This window comes from Phacochoerus africanus, chromosome 12 (genome assembly GCF_016906955.1).
Source record: "Phacochoerus africanus isolate WHEZ1 chromosome 12, ROS_Pafr_v1, whole genome shotgun sequence".
Lineage (NCBI taxonomy): Eukaryota > Metazoa > Chordata > Mammalia > Artiodactyla > Suidae > Phacochoerus > Phacochoerus africanus.
The window spans coordinates 54,807,129-54,823,059 of record NC_062555.1 but is presented as its reverse complement, the minus strand read 5'-3'; the positions used below and the strand labels follow the sequence as shown (position 1 = coordinate 54,823,059).

The 15,931-nt window shown below is 39.2% G+C and overlaps 1 protein-coding gene across 2 annotated transcripts in view; it reads left to right on the top strand.

The window, feature by feature from the left end:
• Nucleotides 1-15,931, top strand: part of MYO3A (myosin IIIA) — a 224,632-nt gene that overhangs the window by 126,331 nt on the left and 82,370 nt on the right. The gene's annotated exons all lie outside the window — the stretch shown is intronic.

Genomic DNA, 15,931 nt, shown 5'->3' with positions numbered 1-15,931 from the left:
GGACAGATAAATGGCTTTTCTTTTGACATGAAATTAGGGCCTTACCTTTAGGAGAGGTTTAGATAAACCAGGGTAATCTTCGTCCATCAGGAAACATTCCAACATTTAGAGTTAATTTTTCTGGTGTGGCCTTTCTCCATAGCCAAGAGGAATACAAACTTGTTGAGGAAACTCCCTACATGGCTGTCTTTACAGCCCCAGAATTTAGGGTCCTCCTTGAGGTCTAATAAACTTCACTACTGTGATTCTAGATGCATGAACTCATTGTGGTGAGGGGTGGGTGAAAGCCATCAGCCATCAGGGACCTGGCGGGCTGTTTTCAGGACCAGCTGGGGAGAAATAACTCCTCTCAGCACTAGAGAAGAATTATTACCATGACTTTCCCATAGAGTTCTCAGTTTTTGCCAGAAGACAGAATTGTGTGGACAAGAGGGAAGCAGTACTGTAGATGCATTGGCAGCCAAGGTTGAATGAATCCTTAAGGCAGACATTTTACTCTCAGGAAGTCTTGAGGTAAAGTTGAGTCATTTTTCGGTTTAGAAGTAGAGACACCAACTCAACCCCCTTTATTTCTGAAGGATGTATTCTTTCCATAGTTTCATGCCTGTCCAGCTTTGGCAGTCCCTCTACAAACTACAGCTCATACCAGGAAACTCAGTGGTTCTGTGGCCTCTAGGCAGAAAGATGATCGGGGTCCTTCTCTCTGTTGATGCATTTAATAGCTTTTAGGCTGTAAAAAGGAAAAAAGAATCCATCATCTGATAAGATTTCTGTGGGTTTTTAAGGAAGCTTCTAGACTTTGCTTTTAGCTATAATGTTACTATGAAGAACTTCCCATAGGTGAGGCAGATAGATGCATGGTTCTTAAAGGGCCAGTATATAAATCTCATTCCCTTTCTCTACCCTCACAAAAGAAAAAGAAAAAGGAGGAGGAGGAAGAGGAGGAGAAAAAGACAAGAAGCAGCAGCACCAGCAGCAAAGGTTGGCAGGGTGGCCAGATTGATGTATAAGGACAGGACAGTTTGCTTGACCAATAGCAGCCTTTGCTGGAGAGCTGGGAGAAAAAATGATGAGAACAGAATAGGAGTTGAACAATGGAGAGATTCCTAAGTTCATAGAACTTACTGTGGCTATCTCATGTGAAGAGCAGAGTGGTGTATGCCCTTTTCTAGCCATGAGGTTTGGGTGGTAGGCATATCATGCTGAAACTGTACCGTCAACCTTACCTGACTACCTATTGAGAACAATCTGAACTGTACCATTTGGAGTCAGAAATGATCCTAATACATTTCCTAATAACATAGACATTTTTATTGCTAGTGAAATAAATGTGTTTGAGGAGTTCCCATTGTGGCTCAGGGGTTAACGAGCCCAACTAGCATCCACGAGGTCGAGGGTTAAATCCCTGGCCTCGCACAGTGGATTAAGGATCCAGTGTTGCCATGAGCTGTAGGTTACAGATACGACTCAGATCCTAGCCAGCAGCTACAGCTGCAATTTGACCCCTAGCCTGGGAACCTCCATATGCTGCAGGTGCAGCTCTAGAAAGACAAAACAAACAAACAAACAAAAAACGTGGAGTTCCCATCATGGCTCCATGGTTAACGAATCCAACTAGGAACCATGAGGTTGTAGGTTCGATTCCTGGCCTCGCTCAGTGGGTTAAGGATCCTGCATTGCTGTGGCTGTGGTGTGGGTTGAAGATGAGGCTCGGATCTGGAGTTGCTGTGGCTATGGTGTAGGCCAGCAGCTATAGCTCTGATTAGACCCCTAGCCTGGGAACCTCCATATGCCTTGGGTGCAGCCCTAGAAAAGACAAAAAAAAGAAAAAGTGATTGGAAGACTTCCTGGAAAAGAAAGTCCACAACTCAGAAGACATGAGTTTCAGTCACATTCGAAGTGACGTATGATCACCATCCAGAGATTTCAGACCAGCTATGGGAGATACTCCAGGGGTTTCCACATAGTCCTGTTCCAGACATAGTCCCATTCAAATGCTTTAATTCTGAGGTCTCAGGCATCACTGGTGACCACCTCGGTCTTTTGTTCTCATTCTGGCTCAAAGGACCAAGATCTTATCCTCCCCTGAGTGTTTTAAGCACAATATAAAACCTAGCTTAGCTGCATCATGGGTTAAAATAAAATATTCACTGCTCCATCAGGTGGCATGATGCTAGTTAGTTTACGTTTGTCTCTACCTCACCCCAAGACCTTCTTGGTCATGGATACTTCCAGGTGTATCTTCCTCACTTCTTCCTGCCAACATTCAGATTCCAATCTGTCTCTCCCCCTTCTCTTGCATTGCTTTCCCTCTCTCAATTCCCACTAACCCTGCCCTCATGCATAGCCTGTACCTGTAGAAACAGGTTAATTTAAGCACTAGGAGGTATCCTGGCTTTTAAAGCAGAAGGGTGTGCAGTGAAGAAAGAAAAAAAAAAAAAAAAACAGCATCTAGTCCTGTTTCCAATCCTTGGTCATAAGACGGATATGGATGCCTCTTTGGACTGCAGGCCTCTGGGCCTGTTGGTTGCCTGGTTGGAGGAAAATAGGAAAGATTAATTAGATCTCAGAGCATTCTCCAAACTGGAAGCATGTTGTACACCAAGTCGGCAGCTCCTGCTGCCAACCAGGGGCTGGGCTTCTTATCAGAAGAGCTTATCTTCTTCCCAAGTCCTTCCCCCAGAGGTTGCTATCTTAGAAGGGGGGAATCATTTTTAATTGGTTTGTTTACTTCTAAGTCCCAATCATTAGAGGCAATGTTTCACTTATACTTGGCTCAGCTCGTTTCCGTTGCCTGGTGGAACAACGTTTACATTGCATTAAAATGAAACCAGTCTTGTAATTAGCACCTAGTGACAAATATAATTCATTTATATAAAACTGTATGTTCCAAACTTAAACATACTCAGTGTTCATTGAGCATCCAAACATGCAGCTTGGGATAGAGGAAAATATAACATCTGTTTCTGGAGCTGAAGCACAATCACTGCTAAGTATTTGTGAACACATTTGATCTGGCACAAGTAATTCTCCTGGGATGTGGTATCTCCCACCTAAAAACAGCTTCAGAGAATTAACAGGGCTTTGAATTTCTCACTGTAGCTCAGCAGGTTAAGAACCTGACTAGTATCCATGAGGATGCTGATTCAATCCCTGGCCTTGCTCCACTGGGTTAAGGATCTGGCGTTGCTGTGAGCTGTGGTGTAGATCACAGATGCAGCTCAGATCCCGAGTTTCTGTGGCTGTGGTGTAGGCAAGGCAGCTGTAGCTCCGATTCAACCCCTGGCCTGCTAGTCTGGGAACTTTCATATGCTGCTAGTGCAGCCCTACAAAGCAAAAAAAAAAAAAAAAAAAGCTGACTCTCCTGGTTTGGAGACAGTGGAATTAAACCATGTGGATATTTACTTCCTTTTTATTCCACTCCTGCTGTTTGTTTGTTTGTTTGTTTTCTCACTGGCTTTTTTGGATATGTGCTTTGTCCATAGTGGCTTCAATTTCATTTTGGAAAAAGGCAGCTTTCAAAATCAAGTGAAATGGCTTGATGTTCATATCCTCTAAGCACACCTCGCTGCCTTTACATTTCATTGCTGCACAATTTGGGTGACTCTCCAATATAGAGAATGTCTCTCTCATTCTCTTTCTCTCCCCTCGTCTCTCTCTGATTGGTGTCAACAGCACAAAGGATGTGTGTCCCCTTAAATATTCCCAGAGTTTGAAGTTCTCTCCTACATTTGTGATTCAGCACATGCCAGGGAAATTGACAGGCAAATCAAAATCAAATATTCTCTAAAAATAGCACAAATTGGAAAACTCTAAGACTTTTCAAAACATCTGACTTCCTAAACCATTTTCCTGCCATCATTTTAAAATAAATGATTACTAGTTTTATGAGTCAACTCATTTAGAGGCAGTTTTTCCTGTGTCATGACAGGAATTTTTATTTGTTTCCCTTTGCACAGTCATATATCTTTTGTGTAAGATGAGAATGCCCTTTGTTCCCCCGCTTTAATTTTGCTTAGATTTCTTATGACAGACTAAAAACACAAGCTAGTTCATTTTCTTTGGATTATCGGTTATGGCTTCAGTTATGGTCCACTAATATCTGTGAAGTAAATTTTAAACTAACTATAATGGAAAAAATAAAAATCATTTAAAAGATAAAATTAAAACACAGAAACTTTCAGTAAAAGAAAAAAATAAAGTATTTTAAAGCATCACACAAAGTGGTAAATTTCTGTAAAACATTTCATTTTTTAAAGTTGGTTTTTACAAACTTATGGTTACCAAAGGGGAAGGGTAGCAGAAAGGGGTGGATTGGGGGTTTGGAATTGGCAATTTTGTATATGGAATGGATGGTCAGTGGGCATCTGCTGTATAGAACAGGGAAATCTGCTCAGTGTTCTTTGATAACCTATATGAATATGGGTATATGTATGGCTGAATCACTTTGCTGTACAGCAGAAATTAACACAACATTGTAAATCAACTATACTTAAATAAAATCAAATTTTTATAAAATTGGCTTTAGCTAGGGTGGGAGGGGCATAGAAGTCCCTTTTAGTTAGTCATTTTACAATAGTTTAATAATAATAATTTGATACTTAGTCGGCATTCAAGATGCATAATATAAGTTACAATTCTTGAATGTTATTACTCAGCCAACATTGATGATTTGAACAGAATGATAGGTCCAAGGAAGCCAGTTGGTTAAAATAAAAGTAATTCTTTACCAAAAATTCAGGGTCTGTGAGTTAAAATCTTTGGTCACTGCTTGTCTCTTGTATCTTTAGACCCATTACTAAGCCTCTCTGGTCTAAGTTTCTTTATCAGTAGGAGGAAGGCAAAGGAGTGGTTTATTTCTGAGTCACTTCCTATTTTTACTGTGTTTGATTTTGTGACTAAATATAGGGCCATTTAATTTCATTTTAATCTTTGCAAATTGTTCATGTCACTTTATTGCTTTAACTACCTGCAAAATTCAGCCTAAGTATAGAGAACACATTAATATCCCTTATATACAAATAACTGCCAATGCTGATTGCCGAGCTTCACCTTTCCTCTCATTGGTTCCTGTTTGCCAGGTCCGTGGTCTCCCACAGCATTCTCTCCAGTGGTACCCACTCAGCCTGCTTCTCCCCATTCTGCCTTCTCTGTTGTTTCTCTGTGGAAGCATCATACCTTGGCTCTTACAGGACTAGACTGGGTAGGGCCACATTCCCCAGCCTAGGCTGCTGTCACTTTTGCCATGGTCCATGGTGATCCCCACCCACTTAGAGGTCCATGCATTGTCCCCTGCCTTATCTCTCTCTTGATGGGTTTCGGTTAGGCAACATGTGTGGTCTGAGGCTCTGAGAGAGGACGTACAGCATGTCACCAAAAGGACCCTGCATCAAACTCAGTCTGCCCAACCTGGGCTGAAGCTTCTCCCAGAGGGGAAAAAAAAAATCGGAAAAATGAGGATCATACATTTTCCATCCACAAGGGCTGTACCACTTAGAAGAGTTGATTGGCTTTTGGAAGGAAACAGCTTATATAGTCTTTTTGGCCTCGTAAAATAAAACTATTAAGTCAGGATGCAAAGCCAAAAGAAGGGAACGATTAGAATTTTTTAAACAATGCTGAGGAAAATAAGCAGCAACTGTGAGGCACAGGTTAAAAGTCTTTGAGACATATACAACAGATTTGTTTTGAAAGTGAAGGAAATTTTATTGTCTTTTGACTGACACAAAAGACAACAGTTGACAAGCATTTATTGAGTGCCAGCTGTCTACTAGGCCCTGTGCTAAGAATTAGAGACATGAATTGGTCACAGTCTCTATCCTCAACAAGTTTGTAGTCTGATAGAGGACACATACACTGGGCATAATTAATAAAATGGAGTCAATTCTGTGATAACAAACAGGCAGAAACTGTTACAGAAACATGAAGTCTGTTGGTCAGCAAAGGGTTCTGAGAAGAGATTATATATGAAGGATAGGGAAAAGAATGGTTTGAGCTAGAACTAAGGGATAAAAATAATGTGGAATTCTTGGGGACCTATAGAAGTTGGGCTGGCTGAAAAATGTGTGAGAGAGAAGTAGCTGGAAATGAGGATGCAGAGGCAGGCAGGCACCAGAAGATGCAGAACCTTCTGTGTGAGCCTTGGTGAGGAGCTGGATCTTTATCCTTAAGGGAATAGGGACTATTGAAGGATGTTAATTAGGAAATACATGATTTGATTTTCATGCCAGAAAGATCATCAGGACAGCTGTGTGGAAGATGGGTTAGAGAAAGGGCAAGGGCAGAGGCAAAGAGACTAGTAAGAAGCGTAATACCTGAGGCTGAGCTTATGCATTGCTTATGTGTGTGAGCCCAGATTTATTTATCTGCTCACCAATTGAAGGACGGCTTTAGCAATTATGAATAAAGCTTCTGCAGAGTCTGTGCACAGGTTTTTATCTGAACCTAAATTTTCACCTCCTCTGGGTAAATACCAAGGAGCAGGATTACTGGTTCATATGGCATAGTATGTTTAGTTTTGTAAGAAACTGCCAGGCTGTCTTCTAAAGTGGCTGTACCATTTTGCATTCTCACCAGCAATGAATGAGAGTTCCTGTTACTCCACATCTTCTCCAGCATTTGGTGTTGTCCATGTTTTGGATTTTGGTTATTCTAATACGTGGGTAGTGTTATCTCACTGTGGTTTTAATTTGCATTTCCCTGATGACATATGATGTAGACCATCTTTTCACATCCTTATTTGCCATCTATAGATCTTCTTTGGTGAAGTATCTGTTAAGATCTTTTTCCATTTTAAAATTAAGTTTTTTGAGTTTTTTTATTATTGAGTTTTAAGAGTCTTTTGAATATTTTGATAACAGTTTTTTAGCAGGTGTGTCTTTTAAAGCAGGTATTTTCCCCCAGTCTGTGCTTGTCTTCTCTCACCTAAATTACTGCAGTAGTCTCCTGCCTATTCCACTTTTCCATCTTTTCCACTTTGTGCCAGACTCCTCAGTTTAAAATATAACTGTTTTATTTTCCTCATAACCCCTCTTCCCCCTGAAATGTCGTGTATGTTTGTTTAATGTCTGCCTTATACAGAAAACCAAATCAAAAAACAGGAAAGCAATATAAGAGACCTATGGGATAATATAAAGTGGGCCAATCTACGCATAATAGGAATTCCAGAAGGAGTAGAAAAAGATAAGGGAATGGAAAATATATTTGAAGAAATTATCACTGGAAACTTCCCAAATCTAAAGGATACTGGGGAGTTCCCGTCGTGGCGCAGTGGTTAATGAATCCGACTAGGAACCATGAGGTTGCGGGTTCGGTCCCTGCCCTTGCTCAGTGGGTTAATGATCCGGCGTTGCCATGAGCTGTGGTATAGGTTGCAGACGTGGCTCGGATCCCACGTTGCTGTGGCTCTGATGTAGGCCAGTGGCTACAGCTCCGATTCAACCCCTAGCCTGGCAACCTCCATATGCCACAGGAGTGGCCCAAAGAAATAGCAAAAAGACAAAAAAAAAATAAAAAATAAAATGATACTGGGTTCAAGATACAGGAAGCATAGAGGGCCCCAAACAAATTGAACCCAAATAGACCCACACCAAGACACATAATAATAAAAATGGCAAAAGTTAGTGATAAAGAGAGGATCCTAAGGGAAGCAAGAGAAAAGCAGAATGTTACCTACAAGGGAACCCCCATAAGATTATCAGCTGATTTCTCTACAGAAACACTATAGGCCAGGAGGAAATGGCAAGAGATATTTAAAGTGCTAAAAGGAAAAAATATGCAACCTAGAATACTCTATCCAGCAAGAATATCATTTAAAATAGAAGGGGAAATTTTTTCCAACAAACAAAAACTAAAAGAATACAGCAACACAAAACCCAGGTTAAAAGAAATACTGAAAGGGAGTTCCCGTCGTGGCGCAGTGGTTAACGAATCCGACTAGGAACCATGAGGTTGCGGGTTCGGTCCCTGCCCTTGCTCAGTGGGTTAACGATCTGGCGTTGCCGTGAGCTGTGGTGTAGGTTGCAGACGCGGCTCGGATCCTATGTTGCTGTGGCTCTGGCATAGGCCAGCGGCTACAGCTCCAATTCAACCCCTAGCCTGGGAACCTCCATATGCCGTGGGAGCGGCCCAAGAAATAGCAACAACAACAACAAAAAAGACAAAAGACAAAAAAAAAAAAAGACTGAAAGGGCTTCTCTAAACCAAAAAGAAAGGAAGGAAAGGGAAGAAAAAAGAAAAGAAAAAAAAAAGAAGAGGAAGAACTAGGACTGAGGAAACCACAATCAGAGAGCAGTCACTCACATAAGCCAGCATACAGATTTAATCATGAACATGCTTCAAACAAAATAAAATTAAAAAGAAAAAAATAAAAAAGAGTCATCAAAATCATAAAATGTGGGCAAGGGATGTTAGGAAATAAATAACCCTTTTTTTTTTGTTTGTTTCTCTTCTTAATTTTAATATAGTAATGAAGTGTTTGAACTTACAGGACCATCAGGCTAAAACACACAGTTATGGGAAGGGGTTAGCATACTTAAAAAACAGGGCAACCACAAGCCAAAACCAAATATTGCATTCACAAAAAATGAAAGAAAAAAAAACACTCAAGCATATAATAACAGGAGACCATCCAACCAAAAAAAAAAAAAAAGAAGAGTAGAGAACCATAGAATCAACTGGAACACAAGGTTCAAAATGGCAATAAATAATCATCTATCAATTATCACCTTAAATGTCAATGGACTGAATGCCCCAATCAAAAGACACAGAGTGGCTGAGGGGATAAAAAGGCAAAAACCTTCAATATGCTGCCTACAAGAAACTCACCTTAGGACAAAGGATGCATATAGATTGAAAGTGAAAGGGTGGGGAAAAATATTTCACGCCAATAGACATGACAGAAAAGCAGGAGTCACAACACTCATATCAGACAAAATGGACTTTAAAACAAAAGACATAAAGAAAGACAAAGAAGGACACTACTTAATGATTAAGGGATCCATCCAAGGAGAGGATGTTACTATCGTCAACATATATGCCCCAAATACAGGAGCACCCAGATACATACAACAAATATTAACAGACAGAAAGGGAGATATTGATGAGAATACAATCATAGTAGGAGACCTTAATACCCCCCTCACATCAATGGACAGATCCTCTAGACAGAAAACCAATAAAGCAACAGAGATCCTAAAGGAAACAATAGAAAAGTTAGACTTCATTGATATCTTCAGGACACTACATCCAAAAAAAGCAGAATACACATTCTTCTCAAATGCTCATGGAACATTCTCAAGAATCGACCACATATTGGGACACAAAGCTAACCTCAATAAATTTAGGAGCATAGAAATTATCTCAAGTATCTTCTTTGACCACAATGCCATGAAATTAAAAATCAACCATGGGAAAAGGAAAGAGAAAAAACCTACTACATGGAGACTAAACAACATACTACTAAAAAACCAATGGGTCAATGAGGAAATCAAGAAGGAAATTTAAAAATACCTTGAAACAAATGATAATGAAGACACAACCTCTCAAAATCTATGGGATGCTGCGAAAGCAGTGCTCAGAGAGAAATTTATAGCAATACAGGCCTTTCTCAAAAAAGAAGAAAGATCCCAAATTGACAACTTAACCCTCCACCTAAACGAATTAGAAAAAGAAGAAGAACAAAAAAGACCTAAAGTCAGCAGAAGGAAGGAAATTATAAAGATCAAAGAAGAAATCAATAAAATAGAGACTCAAAAAACAATAGAGAAAATTAATAAAACCAAGAGCTGGTTCTTTGAAAAGGTAAACAAAATTGACAAACCCCTGGCCAGACTCACTAAAAAGAGGAGAGAAAGAACCCAAATAACCAAAATTATAAATGAAAAGGGAGAAATCACAACAGATACAGCATAAATACAAAAAACCATAAGAGAATACTATGAACAACTATACGGCAACAAGTTTGACAATCTGGAAGAAATGGACAATTTTCTAGAATCTTACAGCCTGCCAAAACTGAATCAAAAAGAAACAGACCAACTGAACAAACCGATCACTAGAAATGAAATTGAAGAGGTCATAAAATCACTCCCTACAAATAAAAGTCCAGGACCAGATGGCTTCACAGGTGAATTCTATCAAACATATAAAGAGGAATTGGTGCCCATCCTCCTGAAACTCTTTCAAAAGGTTGAAGAAGAAGGAATACTCCCAAAGACATTCTATGATGCCACCATCACCCTCATTCCAAAACCAGACAGAGATACCACCAAAAAGAAAACTATCGCCCAATATCATTGATGAATATAGATGCAAAAATTCTCAACAAAATCTTAGCCAACCGAATCCAACAACATATCAAAAAAATTATACACCATGACCAGGTAGGGTTCATCCCAGGTTCACAAGGATGGCTCAACATACGCAAATCAATCAGCATCATACACCACATTAACAAAAGAAAAGTCAAAAATCATATGATCATCTCAATAGACGCAGAAAAAGCATTTGACAAAGTCCAACATCCATTCATGATCAAGACCCTCGCCAAAGTGGGTATAGAGGGAACATTCCTGAATATAATCAAAGCCATTTATGAGAAACCCACAGCAAATATAATACTCAATGGGGAAAAACTGAAAGCCTTCTCACTCAAATCTGGAACGAGACAGGGATGCCCACTCTCACCACTGCTCTTCAACATAGTTTTGGAAGTCCTAGCCACAGCAATTAGACAAACAAAAGAAATAAAAGGCATCCATATAGGAAGAGAAGAGATAAAACTGTCACTGTATGCAGATGACATGATACTATACATAGAAAACCCTAAGGACTCAACCCCAAAACTACTTGAACTGATTAATAAATTCAGCAAAGTAGCAGGATAGAAGATTAACATTCAGAAGTCAGTTGCATTTCTCTATACCAGCAATGAAACATTAGAAAAGGAATACAAAAACACGATACCTTTTAAAATTGCACCTCACAAAATCAAATACCTCAGAATACACCTGACCAAGGAGGTAAAGGACCTATATGCCGAGAACTATAAAACTTTAATCAAAGAAATCAAAGAAGATGTAAAGAAATGGAAAGATACTCCATGCTCCTGGATTGGAAAAATCAATATTGTAAAAATGGCCATACTACCCAAAGCAATCTACAGATTCAATGCAATCCCTATCAAATTACCCATGACATTTTTCACAGAACTACAACAAACAATCCAAACATTTATATGGAACCACAAAAGACCCAGAATCGCCAAAGCAATCCTGAGAAACAAAAACCAAGCAGGAGGCATAACTCTTCCAGACTTCAAGAAATACTACAAAGCCACAGTCATCAAAACAGTGTGGTACTGGTATCAAAACAGACAGACAGACCAATGGAACAGAATAGAGAACCCGGAAATAAACCCTGACACCTATGGTCAATTAATCTTTGACAAGGGAGGCAAGAACATCAAATGGGAAAAAGAAAGTCTATTCAGCAAGCATTGCTGGGAAACCTGGACAGCTGCATGCAAAGCAATGAAACTAGAACACACCCTCACACCATGCACAAAAATACACTCAAAATGGCTGAAAGACTTAAATATACGACAGGACACCATCAAACTCCTAGAAGAAAACATAGGCCAAATCACTCTCTGACATCAACATCATGAATATTTTCTCAGGTTAGTCTCCCAAAGCAATCGAAATTAGAGCAAAAATAAACCCATGGGACCTCATCAAACTGAAAAGCTTTTGCACAGCAAAGGAAACCCAAAAGAAAACAAAAAGACAACTTACAGAATGCGAGAAAATAGTTTCAAATGATGCAACCGACAAGGGCTTAATCTCTAGAATATATAAACAACTTATTCAACCCAACAGCAAAAAAGCCAATCAATCAATGGAAAAATGGGCAAAAGACCTGAATAAACATTTCTCCAAAGAAGATAAACAGATGGCCAACAAACACATGAAAAAATGCTCAACATCGCTGATTATAAGAGAAATGCAAATCAAAACTACCATGAGATACCACCTCACACCAGTCAGAATGGCCATCATTAATAAATCCACAAATAACAAGTGCTGGAGGGGCTGTGGAGAAAAGGGAACCCTCCTGCATTGTTGGTGGAAATGTAAACTGGTACAGCCACTATGGAGAACAGTTTGGAAATACCTTAGAAATCTATACATAGCACTTCCATATGACCCCACAATCCCACTCTTGGGCATCTATCTGGACAAAACTCTACGTAAAAGAGACACGTGCACCTGCATGTTCATTGCAGCACTATTCACAATAGCCAGGACATGGAAACAATCCAAATGTCCATCGACAGATGATTGGATTCGGAAGATGTGGCATATATACACAATGGAATACTACTCAGCCATAAAAAAGAATGACATAATGCCATTTGCAGCAACATGGATGGAACTAGAGAATCACATACTGAGTGAAATGAGCCAGAAAGACAAAGACAAATACCATATGATATCACTTATAACGGGAATCTAATATCCAGCACAAATGGACATCTCCTCAGAAAAGAAAATCATGGACTTGGAGACTTGTGGCTGCCTAATGGGAGGGGGAGGGAGTGGGAGAGATCGGGAGCTTGGGCTTATCAGACACAACTTAGAATAGATTTACAAGGAGATCCTGCTGAGTAGCATTGGGAACTTTGTCTAGATACTCATGTTGCAACAGAACAAAGGGTGGGGGAAAAAATGTAATTGTAATGTATACATGTAAGGATAACTTGATCCCCTTGCTGTACAGTGGGAAAATAAAAAATAAAAAAATTTTAAAAATTCAAAAAAAATCTTTTTAAATTAATGTCTGCCTTCCCACTGCCTGAAAACCCCAAGCAAACAAGGATCTTCAATCAATCGTGCATGCTGCTAATAAATCTTTGACTAAAGCAGTGTCTGTCATAAAATATATGTTTATTGGATAAGTGAATTATAGATATACACATATTTATTCATTCAACAAATGTATAAAAATATTTACTATATTCATCATGCATTTCATATTTGTTATATATAAATAAATAAATATCCCTGAAGTTTTTTTTCACATCCAGTTTCATCAACATTGTGGAATGTTGGAGTGGGTGGTATAATCTCTTTTGTTAAGTGTAGGAGCAGAGGTAGAATAAATACAGCAACATAAGTAAACAATAAGGGACTTTTTCTCTTTCCTATATCTCATTGAACCATGAACATAGTTGGAATGACACCTGGAATTACCACAGACTCCAGAGGCTCAAAGAAGCTGTGTGTGTGCATGTGCGTGTGCGTGTGTGTGTGTGTGTGTGTGTGTGTGTGTGTGTGTGTGTGTGTATCCCCAAGGTTGCATGGAGATGCTAATTGGGTGGATAACTTGGAGGCTACTGGCTATAACTGAGTGCAAAGGATTATAACACAATGGAATCATCTTTTTGTAATTCCTAGGGGTAGGGGAAAGGGAAGGTGGGTAAGCTGTTTAAGAATAATAATACAAAGCTATACAAACTGTTCTCTCACAGGAGGCTAGTGGATTAGAATACATATTTATATATATTTGTGTCTGTGTTTCTTTTTCTTTTTTTTTTTTGTCTTTTGTCTTTTTTGTTGTTGTTGTTGCTATTTCTTGGGCCGCTCCCACGGCATATGGAGGTTCCCAGGCTAGGGGTTGAATCGGAGCTGTAGCCACCGGCCTACGCCAGAGCCACAGCAACTCGGGATCCGAGCCGCGTCTGCAACTACACCACAGCTCACGCAACGCCGGATGGTTAACCCACTGAGCAAGGGCAGGGACCGAACCCGCAACCTATGGTTCCTAGTCGGATTCGTTAACCACTGCGCCACGACGGGAACTCCCTGAAGTTAAGTTTTACATGGATTGATTTATCTGTGATTAATTTAATGAATTAGCCTTTCTGCTTCCTCTGAGGGGTGCTCCTCATTTCTATTATCTATTCACATTTGCATTCATAAAATATTTTTAAGCCCTCACTGGGTAGCAGGCACTGGGCTCACCTGTAATATTAAAATACCTAGTAATTAATTGACCATAGGTGCTTTATTTATGGGCTTTCTGCCCTGTTCCATTGATCTGTATTTCTGTTTTTGTGCCAGTACCAATACGGTTTTGATGACTGAGGTTCTGTGTAGTCTGAAGTCAGGGAACCTGAATCCTCCAGTACCATTTTTCTTTGTCAGGATTGCATTGGCTACTCAGGGTCTTTTGTGCTTCTAAACAAATTTTAAAATATTTTCTTCTAGTTCTGCAAAAAATGCCATTGGTAATTTGATAGGGATTGCATTATATTTCTAGATTCCATTAGGTGGTGTAGTCATTTTGACAATATTGATTCTTCCAAGCCAAGAACATGATATATCTTTCCATCTGTTTGTGTCTTCTTTGATTTCTTTCATCAGCATCTTATAATTTTCAGAGTACAGGCCTTTTGTCTCTTTAGGTAGGTTTATTCCTAAGTATAAAGGTTTATTCCTAAGTTTATTTTGTCTCTTTAGGTAGGTTTATTCCTAAGTATAAAGGTTTATTCCTAAGTTTATTCTTTCTTTCTTTTCTTGTCTTTTTTTTTTTTTTTTGTCTTTCTCTCTTTTTAGGACCGCACCTGTGGCATATGGAGGTTCCCAGGCTAGGGGTCCAGTAGGAGCTGTAGCCACCAGTCTACGCCAGGGTCACAGCAACACAGGATCTGAGCTGTATCTGGACCTACACCACAGCTCATGGCAACACCGGATCCTTAACCCACTGAGAGAGGCCAGGGATTGAACCTGCATCCTCATGGATGCCAGTAAGGTTCATTAACCACTGAACCACGACAGAACTTCCCTAAGTAGTTTATTCTTTTTAATGTGATGATAAATGAGGATTGTTTCCCTAATTTCTCTTTCTGATCGTTCATCATTAGCATACATAAATGCAGTCAATTTCTGTGTATTAATTTCATATCCTGCAACTTTACCAAATTCATTGAGGAGCTCTAACAGTTTTCTAGTCACATCTTTAGGATTTTCTAAGTATGGTATCATGTCATGTGTAGGCAGTGATAGTTTTACTTCTTCCTATCCAATTTGGATTCCTTTTATTTCTTTTTCTTCTCTGATTGCCATGGCTAGGACTTCCAAAACTATGTCGAATACAAGTGGTGAGAGCAGACACCCTTGTTTTGTTCCTCATCTTAGCAGGAATTCTTTTAGCTTTTCATTGTTGAGAATGATGTCAGCTGTGGGTTTGTCAGTATATGGCCTTTATTATGTTGAGGTAGGTTCCCTCTATGCCTGCTTTCTGGAGGTTTTTTGCATCTATGTTCATCAGTGATACTGGCCTGTAATTTTCTTTATTTGTGATGACTTAGTCTGGTTTTGTTATCATGGGTGATAATAGTGGCCTCATAGAATAAGTTTGGGAGCATTCCTTCCTCTGAATTTTTTGGAATAGTTTCAGAAGGATAGGTATTAACTCTTCTCTAAATTTTTGATGGAATTTGCCTATGAAGCCGTCTGGTCCTGGACTTTTTGTTTAATAGTTTTTAATTCACAATTTCAATTTTAGTACTTGTGCTTGGTCCATTCATCTTTTCTATTTCTTCCTGGTTTAGTCTTGGGAGATTGTACCTTTCTAAGATTTCGTCCATTTCTTCTAGGTTTTCCATTTTATTGGCGTATAGTTGCATATAGTAGTCTCTTATAATCCTTTGTATTTCTGTGATGTCCACTGTTATTTATCCTTTTTCGTTTCTAATTTTATTGATTTGAGTCCTCTTTCTTTTTTTTCTTGATGAGTCTGGCTAAGGGTTTATCAATTTAATTGATCTTTTCAAAGAACCAGCTTTTAGTTTCATTGATCTTTTCCATTGTTTTCTTCATTTCTATTTCATTTATTTCTGCTCTGATCATTATGATTTCTTTCCTTC